We start from the raw sequence: 16992 nt of genomic DNA on the forward strand, positions 1-16992 counted from the left end.
TGCATTGCCCTTTTGGGGAAACAATATTGCTAAAGTTATTATGGGTGAAGTTTGGAACTCCAGGTCAGCATGAGCTCAACTCACACACCTCAAAGACTGAAATATGCATGTGCAAAAAGACTAGGGTTCTGTTGAAGGTGGAGGGTTTGGCCAGTCCTTGCTTACAGACAGCCCCCCAACCTGAAGCAAATACTCACCAGCAACCACACACCACACAACAGAACCACTAACCCAGGAACCTATCCTTGCAACAAAGCCCGTTGCCAACAGTGTCCACATATCTATTCAGGGGACACCATCACAGGCCCTAATGACATCAGCCACACTATCAGAGGCTTATTCATCTGCCAGCAATGCCCCTCTGCCATGTACATTGGTCAAACTGGACAGTCTCTACGTAAAAGAATAAATGGACACAAATCAGACGTCAAGAATTAGAACATTCAAAAACCAGTCGGAGAACACTTCAGTCTCTTTGGTCACTCGATTACAGAGCTAAAAGTGGCAATTCAACTAAAAAACTTCAAAAACAGACTCCAATGAGAGACTGCTGAATTGGCATTAATTTGCAAACTGGACACAATTAACTTAGGCTTGAATAAAGACTGGGCGTGGATGGGTCATTACACAAAGTAAAACTATTTCCCCATGTTTATTCCCTCCTTCCTCCCCCCCTCCACACTGTTCCTCAGATGTTCTTGTCCAGGGTCTGTATTCTGCTGCTCTCCTTTCTTCCTTGTGTTAGGATCCTGAACTCGACCATTTCATGGTCACTGCCTCCCAGGTTCCCATCCATTTTTGCTTCCCCTACTAATTCTTCCCAGTTTGTGAGCAGCATGTCAAGAAGAGCTCTGCCCCTAGTTGGTTCCTCCAGCACTTGCACCAGGAAATTGTCCCCTACATTTTCCAAAAACTTCCTGGATTGCCTGTGCACCGCTGTATTGCTCTCCCAGCAGATATCAGGGTGATTGAAGTCTCCCATGAGAACCAGGGCCTGCGATCTAGTAACTTCTGCGAGTTGCCGGAAAAAAGCCTCGTCCACATCATCCCCCTGGTCTGGTGGTCTATAGTAGACTCCCACCACGACATCACCTTTGTTGCTCACACTTCTAAACTTAATCCAGAGACTCTCAGGTTTTTCTGCAGTTTCATACTTGAGCTCTGAGCAGTCATACCGCTCTCTTACATACAGTGCAACTCCCCCAACTTTTCTGCCCTTCCTGTCCTTCCTGAACAGCTTATATCCATCCATGACAGTACTCCAGTCATGTGAGTTATCCCACCAAGTCTCTGTTATTCCAATCACATCATAATTCCTTGACTGTGCCAGGACTTCCAGTTCTCCCTGCTTGTTTCCCAGGCTTCGTGCATTTGTATATAGGCACTTGAGGTAACCTGCTGATCACCCCTCTTTCTCAGTACGAGGCAGGATCCCTCCCCTCTCACGCGCTCCTGCTCGTGCCTCCTCCCGGTATTCCTCTCCCCCACTTACTTCAGGGCTTTGGTCTCCTTCCACCGGTGAACCTAGTTTAAAGCCCTCCTCACTAGGTTAGCCAGCCTGCTTGCGAAGATGCTCTTCACTCTCTTCGTTAGGTGGAGCCCGTCTCTGCCTAGCACTCCTTCTTGGAACACCATCCCATGGTCAAAGAATCCAAAGCCTTCTCTCCGACACCACCTGCGTAGCCGTTCGTTGACTTCCACGATTCGACGGTCTCTACCCAGGCCTTTTCCTTCCACGGGGAGGATGGACGAGAACACTACTTGCACCTCAAACTCCTTTATCCTTCTTCCCAGAGCCACGTAGTCCGCAGTGATCCGCTCAAGGTCATTCTTGGTAGTATCATTGGTGCCCACGTGAAGAAGCAGGAAGGGGTAGCGATCTGAGGGCTTGATGAGTCTCGGCAGTCTCTCCGTCACATCACGAATCTTAGCTCCTGGCAAGCAGCAGACTTCTTGGTTTTCCTGGTCGGGGCGGCAGATAGATGACTCAGTGCCCCTGAGGAGAGAGTCCCCGACCACCACCACCTGCCTCCTTCTCTTGGGAGCGGTGGTCGTGGAACCCCCAACCCTAGGACAGTGCATCCCATGCCTTCCAATCGGCGGAGTTTCCTTCTGCTCCCTTCCCTCAGACGTATCATCTGGTCCACTCTCCGCATTAGTACCTGTGGAGAGAACATGAAAATGGTTACTTACCTGTATCTGCCTTGCTGGTACATGGACGTTCCCCTTTTTTCTTCTGGAGGTCACATGATGCCAAATTTCTTCACCATCCTTCTGTCCCCGATGTGCAGCCTGTCTGAATCTTCAGAGCCTTGTGCCCGTAGAAGCCTATCCTGACATCCGTCCAGGAAATCTTCAGTTTCTCTTATGCAACGCAGGGTCGATACCTGTTGCTCCAGACCTTGAACCTTCTCTTCCAGTATGGAGACCAGCTTGCACTTTGTACAGACAAAGTCGCATCTGTCCTGTGGAAGAAAGACAAACATAGCACATCCAGTGCAGGTCACAACAGCTGAACACCCCCCATCCATATTTCCTTCCTTCTACGAGCTTCCTCAGGAGTTGTAGTAATTACTCAGAGAATCCGGCAAGATGTAAGCCTCAGTGGGTTCTCCCCAGGCGAACTCCCAGGCAAACTCCTTTTGTTTGTTGCTCAGCTGGTTCGCAACTGACTGGTTTTTTATGCAGTCAGGCCCACTTAAGGCTCACCTGGAACAAAGCACACCCAGTTCCCCCCCTTTTCAAACAACCAATCAAGCACACAGCACACAGTCACACTGTCCTCACAACAAACACTCAGATACTCACCAACACAGCCTCCTTAATGCAGCCCTTAGCGTACCTCTTCTCAGGCAGATCCCAGGCAAACTCCTTTTGTTAGCTGCTCTGCTGTTCGCTGCTCAGCTGGTTCGCAACTCACTGTTCTAAGTCAGCCATAAAAATGTTGGCATACTGTGGGGCCATGTGGGTACCCATGGCAGTGCTGCTGATTTGAAGGTATACATTGTCCCCAAATGTGAAATAGTTATGGGTGAGGACAAAGTCACAAAGTTCAGCCACCAGGTTTGCCGTGACATTATCGGGGATAGTGTTCGTGACGGCTTGTAGTCCATCTTTGTGTGGAATGTTGGTGTAGACGGCTTCTACATCCGTAGTGGCTAGGATGGTATTTTCAGGAAGATCACTGATGGATTGTAGTTTTCTCAGGAAGTCAGTGGTGTCTTGAAGACAGCTGGGAGTGCTGGTAGCGTAGGGCCTGAGGAGGGAGTCTACATAGCCAGACAATCCTGCTGTCAGGGTGCCAATGCCTGAGACGATGGGGCATCCAGGATTTCCAGGTTTACGGATCTTGGGTAGCAGATAGAATACCCCTGGTCGGGGTTCCAGGGGTGTGTCTGTGCGGATTTGTTCTTGTGCTTTTTCAGGGAGTTTCTTGAGCAAATGATGTAGTTTCCTCTGGTAACCCTCAGTGGGATCAGATTAAAACTATTTCCCCATGTTTATTCCCCCCCACATACACACACTGTTCCTCAGACGTTCTTGTCAACTGCTGGAAATGGCCCACCTTGATTATCACTACAAAAGGTGTCCCACCCCACCCCCCGCTCTCCTGCTGGTAATAGCTCACCTTACCTGATCACTCTTGTTACAGTGCGTATGGTAACACCCATTGTTTCATGTTCTCTGTGTATATAAATCTCCCCACTGTATTTTCCACTGCATGCTTCCGATGAAGTGAGCTGGAGCTCCTGAAAGCTTATGCTCAAATAAATTTGTTCGTCTCTAAGGTGCCACAAGTCCTCCTGTTCTGTTATCTAGTGCAAGTACACATGCATGTTACTACCCAATTCATTGTGGTGTGTCCACATCTGAAGTTATTCTCACTGATTATTTTTATTTTTAACAAGGGCTGTGTACTAAAGCACTTCGTTGTATACTGTGACAAGTCAGTGCCGTTGCTAATTTTACAAGCTCCAATATGTGGCAATTCATGCTTGTCTTTCTTAGGGTAGGATCAAACTACTGGTGTCTTTTTGACTAGATGAAGACATGTCCAGCTGCAGACATAGCACTGGTACCCTGTTTAAGATCCAGGCTCGCCTCGCCCTCCCTGCACCCAGTGCAGTTGTTTTGCTTTAGAATGTGAACTTTGTCCCCTGAAAAAGTGTTGCCACTCATTAAACAATATGATGTTAATGCAGCCATTGTACTGTACTGATGTTCTCTTTTTCTCTACCTGCTTTAGTTACTTTTAACTGAAGCCTCCTGCACATAGCCCCTTTTATGTTCTGTTTAATGCTGTGACAGAATAAGATGCCCTAAAGGCTGGCACCTGCCTTTCAGTCTAACATACTACCTTCCTGTCAGGCAGCTTTCAATTACTGTGCTTCTGTGTGTCCAACTGTGTCTTTGTTAAGAGTTTCAAGATGGCAGTGACAAGCTATTCTGGTACTTAAGGCAACATGCATGACAGTCTGCCTTAACACTTGCATTTTTAAAAAGCTTTGCCTCAGGGGTCTAGGGAACCCAGCATTTAAGAAACCCTGAGCCTTTCAAGGACTGATGTGCTGGTTTTAGGTAATGCTTCGCTGGAAACTTGGTTGCTGCTGAGAGGCTTCAGAATCTACTTGAATGGATATTAAGTGTCATAACAATATTTATGTGTTGATTCTAAATGATTGTTTCCTTGCCTAATGGCATTTTCTTGGCTACTAAACCGTGCAGTTCCTTGCATATTGATTATGTGCTGCAGGCCAAGAAACATACTAAAATAGCATGTTCTCACAAGTTTTGTCCTGTTTGCATCAGTGGCGTGGGTTTATATGTACAGAGGAGATAGTGCTCTGTGTGTGTGTTTACGCATATGGTGCCTGTTTGTGTAGGTATATAATAGGAATGACAGGTACCTCATGTTCAAACACAATATATATAAAACACATATTATAGGTATATACTGAGAGAGGGATTGCATTTACAATAAGACTAAAATCCCTCCATCTGATACTTTAATGGTTGAATTATTCTCTTTGACAAACTAATTCTTCATAGGACAATTAACTTCTGTATGGAGGGATTTTAGTCCTTTTTTAAATGCAAATGTGTCTTTCAGTATATACCTATAGTATGTGTTTTATACAAATTGTGTTGTGCATGAAGTATCTGTGTCACCGATATTTGTATCTTTCTTATCTATATATAGATAAATAGATAGTAACATACTTGCTAACGTTTGCTGAAGAAATATTTAAACGTGCTTTAAAAAAAAAATTCTCACATTTCTTTTTGTTCTTCTGACTTAAAACCACAGTCCCCACAAACTTCATTTCTGATAACATCCTGCACAGAGGCCACTTTTAACATTTCAAAGTGAAATGTGGTCAGTTATGTGATGTGATTGGTGGTGTGGGGGGCATCCTGCAGCTGTGCAAGGAACCTATGAAGGGTTCCCTGGTGCTTCTGTGTTTCCCTCGCCAGCTCAGTTCTTCTCTGACTGGCAGTAAATAGGTGGTTTGTCAGAGCAGAATTCCTCTCCCCTCTACTTCTCTTCCCAAGGCCGCCCTCTGAACTCAAGTCCCCCTTTTTCCTCATCACCTTTTAGGTAGCTCAAATTCCCCTCTCCCCCACCATACACGCATCATGGCTCCTCTCCCGCACCATACATTCATCATGGCTCCTTCCAATCTCACACAAGTCCCTATTATCCCTTAAAGCCCTATGCTTGCGTGAGGCTTCATCCAAACCTCCCCACAGTCCTGTTCCCCAGGACCCCACCCAGAGACACCAGGCCCTTTCACATATAGCTACCATGCTCCCCACATCCTTGGCCCTCACTATACTTCCCTACCACATTCAAGTTTTAAAAGCTGAGTGGTTGGGGAGTAGAAGAGCATAGCAGGTACTGGGAATATACCCAGAAGGTGCATGGGGACAATACAGGCCATGTGTGGGGCTCATTGAGAAGAATAAAGCCCTGCAGAGGTTAATGGAGAGGCAATGCTGCTGTGTAGGAGGGCAGTAGGAGGAGCAGGCTATGGGGAAGTGGCAAACATCACAGCTCTGAGGGGGCATATGGACAAAATATTTACACTGAGTTAATCTGATACATAGTCAGTGAGATACAAATAAACATGGAACTCTACAGTTTCATTTTTCAGAGCAGAATCACAGTTTCAGTGGATGCTTTTGGATTTGACAGATCCAGGTTGTAATGTGCTTTAAAAAATCTTTTGTGTGTTTGTTTGGTTGTGTTTGTAACTAGCTTCCCACAATAAGGAAGGGCTGCATTATTGTTTTAAAGTGTTGAATGACTTGGCGAGTGCGAAAATCAGAGTATTTGGTATCTTCTCCATCCTATTGCCCTGTCCGTTGTTCCTGTTTGTTGAATTCTTGCAAGCAATCTGCCTCTTAGGAGGCGAGAGCAGATGAGAAGAGTGCAGTGACAATGCATTATGTGCTTGTGAACCAAGCCACAGTTGACTGTGTGTGATTGTAGGTTGACCAACTTTCCTAATCTACGGTGTATTTATTATAGTGATGCAGTTAGCAGGAACATCGATCTGAGTTGAGGTTTTATATTGCACCTGTGGAGGTGCTCTCAAAAGTAATAAATTATTTTAAACTTATCATAATACATGTTTTCAAGATGATCAGAGCAAGAATTGATGGTACAGTGGGTACAGTCTTGGACACAAAATCCTGCTGTCAGTATACCAGTATAAATCTGGAATAACTCAGTTGCCATGAGTTAAGTGACTTTGGATATACAACAGTATACATGAGAGCTGAATATGTCACTTGAGGATTATGAGCTTGATTATCTTCACACTGTTTTTACTCTGGTGTAATTACATTGATTTCAATTAATTTACTCCTACTTTAAATTGGTGTAAAAGAGATCAGATTCAGACCTGACATGACCCTGATTCTGCTTTCAGTTTATCCCGTGTAAATCCAGAGTAACTCCATTGAAATCAGTGGATTTTTCCATATTTACACTGGGGGTGGTCCCTGGGAGGTTGTCATAAAGAAGGTAGGGATTGTTTTCTGAAGATCCTTTTTTCTTGATGAAAAGAGTAATTTAATATTTGTTTATTTGTTGTGTTTCTTGTCTATGTTTAAGTAGATATCCTATGTATCTTTATCCATTACAAGTATCTCCACTTACAAACCATTGTTGCATTGCTTCCAGCAGACACAGTGTTTCTACTCTGAGGATCATCTCTGCAAAGGAAAGTCTGGTCTGACTATCACTACCCACACATACACAGATTTGCATAATAAACTTGGTATCTGCTGCACCAGGATCTAAAATCCCTTCCTAAATCTGGATCTACTTCAGCGTAATCATAGATGTGCCCCTCACCTTCATTATGAATGCTAAACATGTGCTATTTGCCGCATGTAACAGTCTAGCCCTGAAAAACGCTGGAGACCAGAGTCAATGGTCCAAGCTTTATTACAGCCTTTCTTATCAAGGTGACATTTTTGCTTTGAATCATAGAATCATAGAATATCAGGGTTGGAAGGGACCCCTGAAGGTCATCTAGTCCAACCCCCTGCTCGAAGCAGGACCAATTCCCAGTTAAATCATCCCAGCCAGGGCTTTGTCAAGCCTGACCTTAAAAACTTCCAAGGAAGGAGATTCCACCACCTCCCTAGGCAACGCATTCCAGTGTTTCACCACCCTCTTAGTGAAAAAGTTTTTCCTAATATCCAATCTAAACCTCCCCCACTGCAACTTGAAGCCATTACTCCTCGTTCTGTCATCTGCTACCATTGAGAACAGTCTAGAGCCATCCTCTTTGGAACCCCCTTTCAGGTAGTTGAAAGCAGCTATCAAATCCCCCCTCATTCTTCTCTTCTGCAGGCTAAACAATCCCAGCTCCCTCAGCCTCTCCTCATAAGTCATGTGTTCTAGACCCCTAATCATTTTTGTTGCCCTTCGCTGGACTCTCTCCAATTTATCCACATCCTTCTTGTAGTGTGGGGCCCAAAACTGGACACAGTACTCCAGATGAGGCCTCACCAATGTCGAATAGAGGGGGACGATCACGTCCCTCGATCTGCTCGCTATGCCCCTACGTATACATCCCAAAATGCCATTGGCCTTCTTGGCAACAAGGGCACACTGCTGACTCATATCCAGCTTCTCGTCCACTGTCACCCCTAGGTCCTTTTCCGCAGAACTGCTGCCTAGCCATTCGGTCCCTAGTGGGGGACCTTTGAAATATATGTATTTATTTACTTCATTAATGGAGTGGCCATTTCTGCCACCAAGCTTTTATTATAAGCCAAGTTATTGAATAAACCAATCAGAACAAAGCATATTTTTTAAAAGGTCCAATATCTAAACCAAACAAGCTGACTACTACATGCCATGAAGGCACCACCAGAATGGTAGACTTCCACAGGCAGCAAAGATCTTCTGCTGTGTAAACTTGGCCGCCAAGTTCTGCATAGTTCTGCCCAGAACCTGACAACAAGAACATGCTGTCTAATCTTAACTAATAAATGGGAAGAGAGAGAAACAATGAGCCAGATCTCAGACCAATGAAAATTTCAGAGATTACCACCACCAATTTGAAATGCATAAAGAAGATTTTTAAATGTTCTTTAATGAGACCCATCATATCACAGTCCTCACTGCATCCTAGTTCTTCAAGTGACCATACCTATGTGTATTCCTCACTTGGGTATACAGGCATACCGAATCCAGAATTTTTTTGCAAGTTGTGTCCATTGGTCTGCACATGCACCATAGCTCTCTTCATGCTTCAAACCAAGGGCATAAAGGGCATTCATAGTCTTTGTTTGCAAATTTGACACTATCAGCTCAGGATTAAACAAAGACTGTGAATGGCTAGCCAACTACAAAAGCAGTTTCTCCTCCCTTGGTGTTCACACCTCAACTGCTAGAAGAGGGCCTCATCTTCTCTGATTGAACTAACCTCGTTATCCCTAGCCTGATTCTTGCTTGCATATTTATACCTGCCTCTGGAAATTTCCACTTCATGCATCCACGAAAGCTTATGCTCCAATACGTCTGTTAGTCTATAAGGTGCCACAGGACTCTTTGCTGCTTTTACAGATCCAAACTAACATAGCTACCCCTCTGATGTTTGGTTTCCTTGGCTCCTTTCTACTGCATCATTTCTGTAAATATATTGTAAATGGTATAGTGTAGCTGTTTCCCCTTTGTCCCACCCTAGGGACTCCCCACCCTGTCCAAGAATGCTGGGATTATTCCCATGGTTCCAGATTTCAAAAACTGTGTTTTCTACTCTTGCTCATTTTCTGTGAGTGATTAACATCAACACTGTCTCTGCTGCCTGGTGAGGCTCACATCTCAGCCCAAGTGCCACTCCTTTCCCCTATGCCACTCCTTTCCCCCCAGAACTTGTGAGGGTCGGGAACTGAGACTTAAGAAACACCGGATGGGGAAGTCAGTGAGATCACAGTCAGATCCAGGCTGGGGCCCGTCCCGTACATCACAGGAGGCACCCCCTCCAAGCACGAGCTCAGGAATGGAGGCTAAGACTTCTGAGCCTAAAGAGAAGGTTTCCCTTGAGAGTAAGGGGCACCTTCATAGGCGTAGGGACAAACAATCTTCAGTGAAGACTGCTCCCTCCCCAACACCATCAAAGTTGGGAGAGTGTACTCATGGGGGCACTAAAGACGTAGGTCTGAGTACATCTTCTTGGCAGTGATGTGCAAGGGTATGGATCCACCAGTTTTGGCACCGGTTCCAATGGCTAAGGCTAAGGATAAACAGCCTCTGGAGCTCCCTTCCACATCTAGAGCTGACATGGTGTCTATAATAACGTGGCCCTGTTGGATCCAGCTTTCTCTGTGATTAGGGATGGTCTGGATCAGACAACTCCACCAATGGGTTCTCCCCACACTCCACGGTAGTCTGAGACCTATGTCTCTCTGGAGTACATTTTTGCTGTCCCCGTCCTTATTCACCCCTTCTGTCAGGACTGTCTCTATTCTGGAACATTGTTACTTCAGACAAAGAGGCTATTCCAAGGATGCAGAGATGTTCTCCCATCCCATCTGCCAGCCTTGGTATGCAGCAATCAATACCATCAGTTCCGTTGGTAGCCAGGTTCCAGCCTTTTCTTCCAATGAGTCATAAACTCCTCAGGAGTCTCGGTAGTACCAGGAGGAGGCAGCCCCAGACAGAAGCCCTAGAAGATCAGAATCTCTGCCTCTGACAAGACATGACTGGCTAAGCAATAGGTGGTGCCCTATGCAATGGAATCCTCCTCTGCTGGTTGTTCCATCCCACTGGCACTACTGGAGGCCATGGGAACCCTACCCAGCTGGAATCAATACCAAGTTTCTAGATTTTAAGGACAAGGTCCTGGAAGAGGATAGAGACCACTTCCAGGCCTTAATTCATGAGGGCAAATTGGTGGCCAGAACTTCCCTCCAGGCCATAGTGGATGCTGTGAATACTGTGTCCAGGGGAATGGCTACAGCCACTGTTAGGAGGAGAGACTCATGGTTAAAATCCTCAGGTTTCCCTAGAAAGGTGCAGAGAACCATCCAGGACCTACTCTTGATAACAATCAATCTGTTCCATGAGAAGACAGATTCTCTGTCTTGGCATCTATACCCCTGTCTTCAAAAGAAGACATCAGGACAGGAGGCTAAACTGTTTTGGCATGAGGCTGTAGGAGCAACAGAGACACTGGGAATTCTCTCACCAACCTCCATTGCTGGCTTATGATGAAAAGTGCTGAGTAGACTGTATCCATGACCATAGAGAGAGAGAAGGGCTACGTGGAGGGTTGCAGTGAGCCTCTGAAGCTAGCATAAACCACCTGGAAGCGCGGCACCCAGGAGGACAAGATCGGAACTCTACCACAATATATACACAGTATGGAGATTTACTCCCATAACTTTCCCTACACACTTCAATTTCTGAATTGCAGTATCCTTGTTTTTCTACTTTTGGCCTGTTCCAGAGCAGAGAATGCCAGCTATGCAGAATCACATAATAGTTTTGTGATATGGACAAAAAGCTATTATAGACTGGTCTGACACTGTCAAACTCAATTCACTTGTTTCCCAAACATAATTTTAGTTCCATTCTTTATCCGTGGAAGGTAAATTAAATCTACTGTGCCACTTAACTTGATGTGTATTGTTTTCATAGAGGAATTCTTGTCTTGATGCTAAGATCTGTGATGCTAATTAGGGTAGAAAATTTGCTCTTCTCTGTAGCACCAGTCAGCTGCAGAGAACACTTAGGACAACTGATTATTGATTTATCTATTTAATTACAATTTTACACTTAACAATGTGGACTGTTTAAAGTTAATTGGATGGGCAGTGAAAGAGGTGACTTCTTTTTCATTGTATGTTGTAGGCCAGTGTTTCCCAAACTTGGGACGCCACTTGTGCAGGGAAAGCCTCTGTTGGGCCGGGCCAGTTTGTTTACCTGTCGCGCCCGCAGGTTCGGCCGATTGTGGCTCTCACTGGCTGTGGTTTGCTGTGCCTGGCCAATGGGGGCTGTGGGAAGCAGCGGCCAGTATGTCCCTCAAACCGCGCCACTTCCCACAGCGTCATCCCACAGCAAACCGTGACCAGTGGGAGCTGAAATCGGCTGAACCTGCGGATGCGGCAGGTAAACAAACCGGCCGGGCCTGCCAGGAGCTTTCCCTGCACAAGCGGCGTCCCAAGTTTGGGAAACACTGTTGTAGGCAGTCATGGTGCAAGGTGTCTCCAATCTAACCATGAATACACTAGTTAATACTGAGAAATAATTGTGGCCTGCACTCATCCTTGGTCCACAGACAACTATTTGTGCTAGAGCATGTCAAATCCCACCCAGAGATTTTTCTGACTATATAGATCACCGGTATTTAGGGACTGACCTGGGAAAGTCAATTAATTTCTTTTAAAAGCTCAACCTGGGCTCAAACGGAAGCTCTAAGTATGAAAGGCCATTATATTAACCATTAAGTTCTCCCTTTTCCAATTTTCTTGTGCAGCTCTGTGAATGCTCCTCCTTCTTGACCTGCTTTACCTCTGCTATTCTAGTCTTCATCTTTTTCTGAACAGAGTGCCAATTATGTAGAATAGCCTGGTGGTTATTTAACATATCTCTAGTTAAATGTTTTATTATAACTTTGAAAACCTAATTACCAAAGTTTTATGTGGTACTATACCATTTACTGGCTGCCACTTTATAAAAAGTACTCCTTTAAAGACAATAAACGCTAAGCTTTCAACAAAGGACATAGACAGGACCTATAAAATGTGACAAAATCCAAAGGTTTTTTTTTTTTTCTCAAAAGTATCTTGTCTATTTTTACCTCACCTATAGGAATACATATGGGAATAGCACAATTCCATGCATTCATCTAAATCTCTTACTTGCCTTTCATAAAGTTTCATTCTGCACATGTCGTATTAAAAATCTATTAGGGATTAATAGCCTTGGTGGGGGGAGGCGGCACTTTCCACTGAAACTATGCAATATGTTTATTCATTTTCTACTTCACTGTGGCCAGATTTTCACTATACCTAACTTCACTTGAACAATGCATTATATTCAAACTTTTTTTTATACTATAGCTCGCCCTGTTAGCTGAACAACACCTAGAGATCCTGGGTTAAAAACCTTGACATTTCAGATCGAGGCAACGCAAGGACTGCACTTTTGTGCCTCTTGACACTGCTGAGATTTGCTCCAAGGGATTAAAAAAAAGAAGCTAACAGAAAAACTGTTTATTAAGCCCTTTAGGCTTGAAACTGGAAAGGGGTGCTGGTATAATGAGGATTTAAGGGGGAGTTTGGGATGACGCTAATGAAAGTGCTTATGAGTGATCAACCTGTCACTCAAACAAGAGAAATAGAAATCTTAAGAGCAGTGGTGTAACTCAGCCAGTCCTATTTCACCCGCCCCCCACCCCCCCCATTTTAATTTTAATTAATGAAAGTTGGTCTTGTTATGACAGTAAAAAGCATCTGAAACCATTCCCTGTTATTTCTTGCAACCTTCTAAGTGGCATATAGTCTGAAAGATTTGTTTTTAATTTGAAAGGGTAGGTCACGTTGGGGTTGAAACCTTTTAATCGGAGCTTCTGCTATGAGCACATTTTATAGTCCACTTATAAAAATGTGGAAAACAAGGGTTTGTAATGTTTCTAACACTTAACCAATCTCACCCCTGCAATATTAGCTACAAGCAGTAAAGAATGGCAATGTCCTTTGGCAGGAAGATTAATTGGAGAACACTCCCCATTAAATAATTGGTTGGAATGATACTGTTCCTTTAGTTATTGTTTCGCAAACAGCCCAGGATAGGGAAGCTATTTTTATTTTTTTAAGTGAAAATGTCTCAGATACTATGGTTTCAAAAACAACTGCGGATTATTTAGTTTTTTCTGTGGAGCTTTTCAATTATTTTTATTGTATAAGTAAATACTAATACTGATGTGAGTGAGTGGATGCACCTCTTTCTGAAATTGACAGACATTGTGTCCACTTCCATCAGGGCTGTATTTTGGATTTAATGGTAAAATGCTAGATGATCCTTTGTGTTCTTTAAAAACTAAGCAGTGAACAAAAATAACTGATTCAGTGTTCATCAGACTGTATAAGCAAGGCATATTTTCAGGGACCATCTTAAAATTCCGATCCATAGTCTTAAATTGAGACTGTCAAAGTTGGCAAAGCCACAGCACAGTCTGCCTTTTATTTTCTTATGATTATTTGCAAAGTCCAGGCACATAATTATATATTGGGTTTTATTTAGAAACAAATGGTTCAGTGTCCTCTAAAAAATCATGTAATGATAAATGAGTGTGCCTGTGAGTAATGATGAGGGAAATATACTTGGGAAACAGATTTTGGTTTCAGACTTCCAAATCATTGTTATAATAAATGGTGACTAAATACTGATTTTAAAGCTCATAATAAGTGATTTGATAGTGACCTACTTGTTTGTTCCAGACCATTAGCATTAGTCTCACATTCTCACATCTGAAATAAGACCTAATGTTAGTAAAGACTGTGGGCCCAATTTTACAAATTGCTCAGCTCCCTCAACACGTTTTGATTGGAAGAGGCACTCAGGACCTTGCAGAATTCATGCCAGTTATTTTCTTTCTCTTTCATTGTAGTTGTAACTCTGGCAGGTGTCTCCCATACAGATTTAGAATGCTTATTAAGCTCTACTCTGCTACCAGTCATTGCCAAGACCGTGACTAAGACTAGCACAGTGTTGAATTCAGAATATTAGTTGGACTGTAGGTTCCAAAGGAAAGCCATCTAAGCCTGCAAGAGAAGAAAGGATGTTTACTTGGAAAGATAGGGATTTAGTTAAACTAATAAACACACAGGTATTGTAGGTTTTGGATCTAGTTGCATGCCTTAATCAAACTCAAGCTAAGAGGAATGTGTAGTGATATCACTTCCAGGTCTGAGAATTATAACTAAACAGATGCCACAGTTTGACAGTGCATCTCAGGTGATACCAGAAGGCACTTAATTGGGCAGGCTGGGGTCTAAACTAACACCATGTCAGGTTGCAGCTAAACCCACAATTAATTAAGAGATCATCCTTGCAAAAGTGGAGCTATATTTTATTTATTCATAGATTCATAGATATTTAGGTCAGAAGGGACCATTATGATCATCTAGTCTGACCTCCTGCACGACGCAGGCCACAGAATTTCACCCACCACTCCTGCGAAAAACCTCTCACCTATGTCTGAGCTATTGAAGTCCTCAGATCATGGTTTAAAGACTTCAAGGAGCAGAGAATCCTCCAGCAAGTGACATGTGTCCCATGCTACAGAGGAAGGCGAAAAACCTCCAGGGCCTCTTCCAATCTGCCTTGGAGGAAAATTCCTTCCCGACCCCAAATATGGCGATCAGCTAAACCCTGAGCATATGGGCAAGACTCACCAGCCAGATACTACAGAAAATTCTTTCCTGGGTAACTCAGATCCCACCCCATCTAATATCCCATCACAGGCCATTGGGCCTATTTACCATGCATATTTAATTACCAAAACCATGTTATCCCATCATACCATCTCCTCCATAAACTTATCGTGTTTAATCTTAAAGCCAGATAGATCTTTTGCCCCCACTGCTTCCCTTGGAAGGCTATTCCAAAACTTCACTCCTCTGATGGTTAGAAACCTTCGTCTAATTTCAAGTCTAAACTTCCTGGTGGCCAATTTATATCCATTTGTTCTTGTGTCCACATTGTTACTGAGCTGAAATAATATCTCTCCCTCTCCGGTATTTATCCCTCTGATATATTTATAGAGAGCAATCATATCTCCCCTCAGCCTTCTTTTAGTTAGGCTAAACAAGCCAAGCTCCTTGAGTCTCCTTTCATAAGGCAAGTTTTCCATTCCTCAGATCATCCTAGTAGCCCTTCTATGTACCTGTTCCAGTTTTGAATTCATCCTTCTTAAACATGGGAGACCAGAACTGCACACAATATTCCAGATGAGGTCTCACCAGTGCCTTGTATAACAGTACTAAAACCTCTTTATCCCTACTGGGAAATACCTCTCCTGGTGCATCCCAAGACTGCATTAGCTTTTTTCACGGCCCTATCTTATACTTTAAAGTATAACCTTCTGTGGCATTAAGAGGTTGGTAATGATCCCAGATTTTCAGATGTCATTAATTTTTTTCATATAAAATTCTCCTTTCCCCTTGCAGTTGTTGGGATTTGTTGTGGCAGACAGGGATAGTACAAGTAAAAATAAATGCTTTTAAATTTAGAAATGTTACTATCCCATGACTGTTCAATGGCTTATGTGAAATGAGTTGGTGAACTCATTCCAGGTTATAGTGGATAGATGCCCAGACCCAGAAGCGCCCCCACATATGCAACTTATTAGAATCTATATTGGCACACTCAGCAGGGAGTCCAAGGACTGAAAGGTTTCAGAGTAGCAGCCGTGTTAGTCTGTATCCGCAAAAAGAAAAGAAGGACTTGTGGCACCTTAGAGACTAACCAATTTATTTGAGCATAAGCTTTCGTGAGCTACAGCTCACTTCATCGGAGTGAAGTGGAAACCACTGAATGCATCCGATGAAGTGAGCTGTAGCTCACAAAAGCTTATGCTCAAATAAATTGGTTAGTCTTTAAGGTGCCAAGTACTCCTTTTCTTTTTTCAAGGACTGGAAGGAGCTTGAACTATCCTCTGACCCCCCCAGAGGTAGTCCCCTTGTGATCAGGTTTTCAAGGCACAGCAGTAGGACAGTTTGTGATAGGGTTGCCCAATTGTTGCCAATGCACTACCTGTTACATAAATAACTGAATGTTACTACCAGGCTGGCCTCTGTCATTAACGTAATAATTGGGTTGTTTTATTTTTCAATTAAAAATAGAGGGGAGAGGAAGAATTAAGAATAGCTGTGTTTTTATTCCTCTTTTTCTCTGTAGGAGTCACTGATTATTTGCATCTGGTCTTTATTTTTATATAAAGTGCAAGAATTGTAGATGATATTCTTACTGTTTATTTATCATTGGCTTTATTCCTGCCAAAAGTGTGCTAGGCACATTACAGACAGTGAGAACACAGGGGATTTGATTCTATTTTGTCATCCAGTGTAAACCAGCAGTAGCATCACTGAAGTCAGTGGAGTTACGACAGCCTAAAATTTACGACCCAGTCTTGTGCCCCAAATAGCTTACAGCTGAAATAGACAACGTGTAGATGGCAGATGGGATACAGAAAGTAAAGTGATTTAATGAGGAAGCTTAAAACACACTGTGTTAGTTCCAGGATTTGTACTTGGATTATTTTATCATTTTCTGTTGTCAATTTTGTTAACACTTCTTTAAGCAGATAGGGTGGAACAAGTGTCTGTAGGCTTCCTGGAGGTACTGTTGCAAGGAGTGACTTGCAGGAAAAGATGATGGCAGAATTGTGAACCAGGTCAGAGAGGAGATTCCAGATATAATGAAAGAAGGCGCAGAGAGGAGATACTCTTCTCTAACTACAG

The 16992-nt window shown here is 43.5% G+C and overlaps 1 protein-coding gene across 13 annotated transcripts in view; it reads left to right on the forward strand.

The window, feature by feature from the left end:
- The window catches only part of TENM2 (teneurin transmembrane protein 2), an 806981-nt gene that overhangs the window by 549845 nt on the left and 240144 nt on the right, over window positions 1-16992 (forward strand). The gene's annotated exons all lie outside the window — the stretch shown is intronic.

The sequence above is a fragment of the Eretmochelys imbricata genome, chromosome 8, assembly GCF_965152235.1.
Source record: "Eretmochelys imbricata isolate rEreImb1 chromosome 8, rEreImb1.hap1, whole genome shotgun sequence".
Classification (NCBI taxonomy): Eukaryota; Metazoa; Chordata; order Testudines; family Cheloniidae; genus Eretmochelys; species Eretmochelys imbricata.